Source organism: Coregonus clupeaformis, unplaced genomic scaffold (assembly GCF_020615455.1).
Source record: "Coregonus clupeaformis isolate EN_2021a unplaced genomic scaffold, ASM2061545v1 scaf0310, whole genome shotgun sequence".
Lineage (NCBI taxonomy): Eukaryota > Metazoa > Chordata > Actinopteri > Salmoniformes > Salmonidae > Coregonus > Coregonus clupeaformis.
In genome coordinates this window covers 358265-367723 of record NW_025533765.1, presented here as the reverse complement: position 1 = coordinate 367723, position 9459 = coordinate 358265, and the positions used below count along the sequence as shown (strand labels likewise).

The 9459-nt window shown below is 43.1% G+C and overlaps 1 protein-coding gene across 1 annotated transcript in view; it reads left to right on the top strand.

Moving 5' to 3' along the window:
- Positions 1-3777: 3777 nt before the first annotated feature.
- LOC121558191 (BRD4-interacting chromatin-remodeling complex-associated protein) overlaps positions 3778-9459 on the top strand; it is a 102013-nt gene continuing 96331 nt past the window's right edge. The window contains exon 1 of the mRNA XM_045214772.1: positions 3778-3912. The gene's annotated coding sequence lies outside the window, so the exon portion shown is untranslated. The remainder of the gene's footprint in view (positions 3913-9459) is intronic.

Below are 9459 nucleotides of genomic sequence, written 5' to 3'. Positions count from 1 at the left end.
GCGTAGCTGATGGTGGCGGCGTCTATTCCCCTCCATTCGGCGTTGGCCCACTCCAACGCCTTGCCGGAGAGACAGGAGATGAGGGCGGAAACGCTCTCGTATCCCGAGGGCGCCGGGTGTATGGTGGCCAGGTAGAGTTCCATCTGAAGGAGGAACCCCTGACACCCGGCTGCGGTGCCATCATACGCCCTCGGGAGCGAGAGCCGAATCCCACTGGACTCCGGAGCTGGTCTGGTGGGGCTGGCCGATGGTGGTGGTAAGGTAGGAGGAGGTGTGGGCACGCCTCCCCTTTCCCATCGGTGCAGGGTGTTCATCACCTCTTGAATGGCGGAGCCGAGTTGCTGGATCCTGGCGTCCTGGCAGCTGACCCGATCCTCCAGCGACTCGGTCGCCGCCGCTGCTCCTGCTGACTCCATAGTATAGGTGTGTGATTCTGTCACAAGCTGATGTGGATGCGGTGTTGGAGTCAGACGCAGGACACAGAAGCTCAGTCAAAACGACTTTACTAGTCAACAAGACAATACAAAATAACGGGCCTCAAACACTGGAGGCGAGCGATTACGCATACAGTGCGTAAATACACTATCAACACGAGAACAAATACCATACATCAACGGACAGGCGGACAATCACACACAACTGCAAACAAAACTAAAGGAAACTTATAGGTTACCTAATCAATACATAACACGAAACAGGTGCACTAACAAGACAAGACCAAACAAACATCGAGACATCAAGCGGTAGTAGCTAGTACTCCGGGGACGACGAACGCCGAAGCCTGCCCGAGCAAGGAGGAGGAGCAGTCTCGGCGGAATTCGTGACACTTATATTATATAGGGAAATTGTGTTTCCATAACTAGGGCTGACAGTGAGGACTTGTGAATAGCAGAATCAACAACCAAACAGTTGCTGTGTGAGAAAATGTTAAAGTTCAGTTAGCCATTGTTATGTTATCTCCATCTGCCGACCTTTGGGCTACTGAAAGCAGGTCCGCCGGAGCTATGGCCCAGTGAGACATGGATGCTGGCCCGCGTAAACTGAAACAGAAAAGTCTGAGCCTTTTAGTTTTGGATAAAACACTGGGGTAAATCCTGTATGGAAATAAGCCAAAACATGTACTTGGTGCTGAAATTGATCAGTTTGCGCCCAATAGAGAAGGTATGTAAAATAGAGGCGTGTACATGTCTATTTTTTATTAATAACCGTAAGTCTCTAAATGCATGGTTAAACTTCTTTTGATATCAAGGAAATATCTTACAAAATACCTTTTCTAGTCAAAGCATGCTGAGTGATGTGACCTCTGTCCGAGTTGGCCACTGGTCAGATATTCTACACTTCCTCTAAATGCATGCTGCATTCACAAATGACATGCTTCATTCAACTCCACAGGAATATGATTTTTATGAAAAGGCCAATGTGTGTTAATTTTCATATAATATATGATTTGACACCAGTGTCAAAATGAACTAGAACCTTCTGTAACCACACCCAAATGGGCCAATTATTTCTAGTCCTCATTCAAATTCAACCAATCACTGAGTGTAAACAACAACCCAAACCATGCCCCTAGGAAAAATATATATTTAAACTGCCTAAAACTTTTCTGTATGCTGGAGGTAATTTACCTTACTCAATTTTTTTGTAGTCATGATTGACATGATCACCGCCTTTTTATTTGCTAGGTATTTAGATGTCGGCCAATCACATAACAAGCTATATTTAATCACAAATAAAAGAGCTGCCCAGTGACACGAGCCTAACAGACGAGCTAAACCACTTCTATGCTCGCTTCGAGGCAAGCAACACTGAAGCATGCATGAGAGCATCAGCTGTTCCGGATGACTGTGTGATCATGCTCTCCGTAGTCGATGTGAGTAAGACCTTTAAACAGGTCAACATTCACAAGGCCGCAGGGCCAGACGGGTTACCAGGATGTGTACTCCGAGCATGTGCTGACCAACTGGAAAGTGTCTTCACTGACATTTTCAACCTGTCCCTGACTGAGTCTGTAATACCAACATGTTTCAAGCAGACCACCATAGTCCCTGTGCCCAAGAACACTAAGGTAACCTGCCTAAATGACTACCGACCCGTGGCACTCACGTCTGTAGCCATGAAGTGCTTTGAAAGGCTGGTCATGGCTCACATCAACACCATTATCTCAGAAACCCTAGACCCACTCCAATTTGCATACCGCCCCAACAGATCCACAGATTATGCAATCTCTATTGCACTCCACACTGCCCTTTCCCACCTGGACAAGAGGAACACCTACGTGAGAATGCTATTCATTGACTACAGCTCAGCGTTCAACACCATAGTGCCCTCAAAGCTCATCACTAAGCTAAGGACCCTGGGACTAAACACCTCCCTCTGCAACTGGATCCTGGACTTGCTGATGAGCCGCCCCCAGGTGGTAAGGGTAGGTAACAACATATCTGCCACAATGATCCTCAACACGGGGGCCCCTCAGTGGTGCGTGCTCAGTCCCCTCCTGTACTCCCTGTTCACCCATGACTGCATGGCCAGGCACGACTCCAACACCATCATTAAGTTTGCTTACGACACAACAGTGGTAGGCCTGATCACCGACAACGACGAGACAGCCTATAGGGAGGAGGTCAGAGACCTGGCCGTGTGTTGCCAGGATAACAACCTCTCCCTCAACGTGATCAAGACAAAGGAGATGATTGTGGACTACAGGAAAAGGAGGACCGAGCACGCCCCGATTCTCATCGACGGGGCTGTAGTGGAGCAGGTTGAGAGCTTCAAGTTCCTTGGTGTCCACATCACCAACAAACTATCATGGTCCAAACACACCAAGACAGTCGTGAAGAGGGCACGACAAAGCCTATTCCCCCTCAGGAGACTGAAAAGATTTGGCATGGGTCCTCAGATCCTCACAAAGTTCTACAGCTGCACCATTGAGAGCATCCTGACTGGTTGCATCACCGCCTGGTATGGCAACTGCTCGGCCTGGTATAGTGTGTACGGCCCAGTACATCACTGGGGCCAAGCTTCCTGCCATCCAGGACCTCTATACCAGGCGGTGTCAGAGGAAGGCCCTAAAAATTGCCAAAGACTCCAGCCACCCTAGTCATAGACTGTTCTCTCAAGCCATAAGACTCCTGAACAGCTAATCAAATGGCTACCCGGACTATTTTTCTATTTCTATTTTTCTTATTTTTCTATTTTTACTTAACACTTATTTTTCTTAAAACTGCATTGTTGGTTAAGCATTTCACTGTAAGGTGTACACCTGTTGTATTCGGTGCATGTGACAAATAAAATTGGATTAGATTTCATTTTCATTTTCATCACTAAAGCAGCTCTGACTGAGGCAGAGGAGGATAGCCGTGTATTTGCCTGTAACTTCAGTATAGGGGTATGTCAATTCTATGGACACATACCATGTTATAGAATGCAGGTTTTATTATCCCCAATACCCTGGTTATTACCACAATCTCAGACATAAAATTCACATAGCATAACCTCAACCCAGTTAAAGTATGATGGTAAAACAAGTGATAATATCTCCATTAGTTTCTAACAGTGGATATACGTTTATAAAGCTATAACAACAAATATGCATTACAAAACTGCACAGTTTCAATATGCTTTGTTTGCAGCCATATAATTATCGGTATGACAGAGCATTCATTTTTTATGTCTATGGTATAAACTGGATGATTGCCTGTTGCACAGGGATAAAGGAGTTACTATGATGGATAAACTGGCGCTCAAAATTCATGGAAGGTTGAGGGATTTTTTCGATTGAACGCACACACAACAAGGAATCTGAACAGGCGAACTCCACGGCCCTCTGTTTCCTGCCAGAGCTGGGTCCTGTATGGAAGCCCGTGCGAGGCTGTCCTGGAGACCCCGCGCTGCCTGCACCTCTCGTCTTGGGTGAGTTTGTGACAATGTAGCAATTTCTCTATTAATCAGAATAACTAGAATAAAGCTGCAACATTTGCATACTGCAAACGGATCGCAAACCTTGCATCTGCCGTGATCAAAATGCCGTAGTCCTGCACGGCAAACCGTTTCATTTTCCAACGAATTCCCAAGCATACCCCCTGGTCCAAGATTATTCCAACATTAACTCATATTTTGCTTGCAAGGAGCTAGCTACGCAATTGCGTTTTAAGGCAAACAAAATAATGTGTCATGCAAACTAAGGTGCAACGCTACCGTGCATTATAAATGTGTTGATACTAAAACCGCTTGTGATGTGTTTTAAATGTCAAATTGTATACTACATCGGAATCAACACAAATGTTGATAGTCAGTTAGCTACCTAGCAGCTAATGCTAACGAAATGGAAACTGCACCAAAAGGTTCAAATAGTTAGCAAATTCAGACAATTAGCTACAGGCATCAAACGAACATGCGAATTATTTTAGAGGAAACTGTAGTTACAGGGAAAAACGACTATATTATCATGTAAATACATTAGATGCATTCAACACTAGTTAGTGTCCCTCCTTTCATATGCTGTGCACCGCTCTTCTCTGCCCTGCTGGCTGTGCAATGGCTACGACCGCTACCAACATCCTGGAGAGCCGCAAATGGCATTTTGTCTTTATATCGAGCTGGTTTTATTGGCGTAAATCCGCTGCTGTAGTGTCCGCCTACCTAAACTCAGAATCTGATCTAATCTTAGCTAGCTACTTCTCAACTTCTTTTTGTCAATACTCGATAAGATCATAGTAGAGATTTAAAACATAGTTGCTTTCAGCAACATCTTTGTACAGCTTGCTAGTTCCATCAATATTAGGCAACTCTGAATTTAGCTTCTATTCTTTGCTTGTATACATTTTTTTTATCTGGAAATTGAATTAAGATGGAGTGAGTGAAAACCGCGCGTTTTTACCCCAGAGTGTGGTTTCCTCAAAGCAGAGTATCACATTTCATTGTGATAAGGTTGTGGTGATATCACAGGCTGAGGTGTTATGTTAATGTATCCTTAGTTTAGCCTACATATCATTTTTTTGTGATGCTCAGATTGTTTTGGAGATTTAATAGCAAGATGACTATTCATGAGCATTGATTCAGATCACTGATAATCAAATTGTATTTATCAAATGCAGCGAATACAACTGGTGTAGACTTTACAGTGAAATGCTTGCTTACTAACCTTTCCCAATGCAGTGTTTAAAACATAATACAAATTAAATAGCAACTAACACAATGAATAAAATAAAATACACAATACACTAGAATGGTGCTATATACAGGGAGTACCAGTACCAGATCAATGTGGACCTATATACAGGGAGAACCAGTACCAGATCAATGTGGAGCTATATACAGGAAGTACCAGTACCAGATCAATGTGGAGCTATATACAGGGAGAACCAGTACCAGATCAATGTGGAGCTATATACAGGGAGTACCAGTACCAGATCAATGTGGAGCTATATACAGGAAGTACCAGATCAATGTGGAGCTATATACAGGGAGTACCAGTACCAGATCAATGTGGAGCTATATACAGGGAGTACCAGTACCAGATCAATGTGGAGCTATATACAGGAAGTACCAGTACCAGATCAATGTGGAGCTATATACAGGGAGTACCAGATCAATGTGGAGCTATATACAGGGAGTACCAGTACCAGATCAATGTGGAGCTATATACAGGAAGTACCAGTACCAGATCAATGTGGAGCTATATACAGGAAGTACCAGTACCAGATCAATGTGGAGCTGTATACAGGGAGTACCAGTACCAGATCATTGTGCAGAGGTACTTGAGGTAGATGTGTACATTACCAGTCAAAAGTTTGGACACACCTACTCATTCAAGGGTTTTTCTTTATTTTTACGATTTTCTACATTGTAGAATAAAAGTGAAAACATCAAAACTATGAAATAACACCTATGGAATCATGTAGTAACCAGAAAAGAGTTAAACAAATCAAATATTTTATATTTTATGTTCTTCAAAGTAGCCACCCTTTGACTTGATGACAGCTTTGCACACTCTTGGCATTCTCTCAACCAGCTTCACCTGGAATGCTTTTCCAACAGTCTTGAAGGAGTTCCCACATATGCTGAGCACTTGTTGGCTGCTTTTCCTTCACTCTGCGGTCCGACTCATCCCAAACCATCTCAATTGGGTTGAGGTCGGGTGATTGTGGAGGCCAGGTCATCTGATGCAGCACTCCATCACTCTCCTTCTTGGTCAAATAGCTCTTACACAGCCTGGAGGTGTGTTGGGTCATTGTCTTGTTGAAAAACAAATAATAGTCCCACTAAGCCCAAACCAGATGGGATGGCGTATCGCTGCAGAATGCTGTGGTAGCCATGCTGGTTAAGTGTGCCTTGAATTCTAAAAGCACCGACAGTGTCACCAGCAAAGCACCACCACACCTCCTCCTCCATGCTTCACGGTGGGAACCATACATGAGGAGATCATCCGTTCACCTACTCTGCATCTCACAAAGACACGGAAGTTGGAACCAAAAATCTCAAATTTGGACTCAACAGACCGAAGGACAGATTTCCACCAGTCTAATGTCCATTGCGCGTGTTTCTTGGCCCAAGCAAGTCTCTTCTTCTTATTGGTGTCCTTTAGTAGTGGTTTCTTTGCAGCAATTTGACCATGAAGGCCTGATTCACGCAGTCTCCTCTGAACAGTTGATGTTGAGATGTGTCTGTTACTTGAACTCTGTGAAGCATTTATTTGGGCTGCAATTTCAGAGGCTGGTAACTCTAATGAACTTATCCTCTGCAGCAGAGGTAACTCTGGGTCTTCCATTCCTGTGGCGGTCCTCATGAGATCCAGTTTCATCATAGCGCTTGATGGTTTTTGCGACTGTACTTGAAGAAACGTTTAAAGTTCTTGAAATGTTCCGTATTGACTGACCTTCAAGTAATGATGTCGTTTCTCTTTGCATATTTGAGCTGTTCTTGCCATAATATGGACTTGGTCTTTTACCAGATAGGGCTATCTTCTGTATACCACCCCTACCTTGTCACAACACAACCGATTGGCTCAAATCATTAAGAAGGAAATAAATTCCACAAATTAACTTTTAACAAGGCACACCTGTTAATTAAAATGCATTCCAGGTGACTACCTCATGAAGCTGGTTGAGAGAATGCCAAGAGTGTGCAAAGCTGTCATCAAGGCAAAGGGTGGCTACTTTGAAGAATCTCAAATATAAAATATATAATTTAACACTTTTTTTTGGCTCCTACATGACTCCATATGTGTTATTTCATAGTTTTGATGTCTTCACTATTATTTTACAATGTAGAAAATCGTAACAATAAAGAAAAACCCTTAAATGAGTAGGTGTGTCCAAACTTTTGACTGGTACTGTATATTCAATGGTTGTAGAGATGGGGAAGGTCTGTCCGTAATAAAGAGATGCTCTGCTTTTATGACACCACACTCCACAAAGCAAGTCCTGCAGGCTCTAGTTTTGTCTTATCTTGATTATTGTCCAGTCATATGGTCAAGTGCTGCAAAGAAAGACCTAGTTAAGCTGCAGCTGGCCCAGAACAGAGCGGCACGTCTTGCTCTTCATTGTAATCAGAGGGCTAATATTAATACTATGCATGCCAGTCTCTCTTGGTAAAGAGTTGAGGAAAGACTGACTGTGTTGGAAATTCCAAATTGTTTGCATAGGCCCTCTGTAGCTCAGTTGGTAGAGCATGGCGTTTGCAACGCCAGGGTTGTGGGTTCGATTCCCACGGGGGGCCAGTATGAAAATGTATGCACTCACTAACTGTAAGTCACTCTGGATAAGAGCGTCTGCTAAATGACACAAAACATTTAATAATAATAATAATCTTTAAAAACTAGTCAACTTATACACAGCACTGATACACACACTTACTCCACCAGACATGCCACCAGGGGTCTTTTCACAATCCCCAGATCCAGAACAAATTCAAGGAAATGTACAGTATTATACCAGTATTATACAGAGACATGATTGCATGGAACACCCATCTTATATAGCGCAAGTGAACAGCAAACCTGGTTTCAAAAAACAAATAAAGCAACACCTCACCGTACAACGCATCTCCCCCATGTGACCTACTTGTTGTGTGTATGTTCTGACATGTATGTGGAACTGATATATACACACACACACTACATGTTCCCTTTAATGTTTTTAAATATATGTAAATTGTAAAGTATTTTGTCTGTAATGTCTTTTTGGTTATGTGTCAGACCCCAGTAAGACTAGCTGTCGGCTAATGGGGATCCTAATAAACCAAAGTCCATGGTTTTGGTTTGGATACATTCTTAGTCACTGTGGAGATGACATAGTCTATGCACTTATTGATGAAGCCTGTGACTGTTGTGGTAAACTCCTCAATGTAATCGGATGAGTCCCGGACATAAACCTGTCTTTACTAGCAAAACAGTCTTGTAGCCTCACGTCACTTTTGTATTGAGGTCATCACTGGTACTTCCTGTTTGTAAACAGAAAGCAGGAGGCTATGTATGTCATTCGCCCTGATGGTCTGTGAGAAAAGTTAATTCAATCTGGAAAGTTTCAATTTCCCCTGTCCTGTCAATATTTCAAACTGGTTGTTGTTTCTTCAGGTGATTTTAGTGAAGCTTTGCATAATAGCCATGTTTTCCAAATGCTGTGTTCTGCTCAGATCCGGGGTGGGCATTTTTGATTAGATTGTATGGTTACAGATTAATTTCTCGAGGAAAATAATGTTCTAATGTTGAAAACACAGTTTGCTTCCTGTTGTCACCCAGATTCGAATTTAGTTTTTTCCCCAAGCTATATCACACAATATTTTACATAATGTACGTCATCATGATTTTAAAGGCCCGTTGATGTTTAGTCTGATTCATGTTTTATTTTTTGGCATGGAAAATCAAGTACCGCGGTATCGTGATGCTGTGATAAGGTTCAGGACGCAGTGACGAACAGCCTATGACCTTGGTGGAAGTCTGTTCTTTCGGCCAGAACAGAAAATGGAGAGAGATACCACAACTTCCCCCTAAACGATTATCACACTTTCAGTGCAGCCAGTTGGGTTGCCTGTGGAGGAACAGGTTTCAGTTTTCCTAGAGTCGGAGAGCCACCGCCACAGCATGTGACATCATAGACGCTGACTACCTTTAGTGCCTATTGACAATATTATCTTCTGGCCGGGGGAGTTTTGTTAAGAGTCCCGACGCTCATTCTGAACGTTAAAACGCGGTACAGTTTTGGAAACATAAGGAATGTATCTTTCATATCAACAAAATAATAATAATATGCCATTTAGCAGACGCTTTTATCCAAAGCGACTTACAGTCATGTGTGCTTAACAGTACAGTAAATGAATACACACCTTTATAAGGTTAGGGTTAGGGTTAGGGTTAGGGGTTAGGGTTAGGGTTAGGTTAGGGTTAGGGTTAGGGGTTAGGGTTAGGGTTAGGGTTAGGGTTAGTGTTAGGGTTAGGGGTTAGGGTTAGTGTTAGGGTTA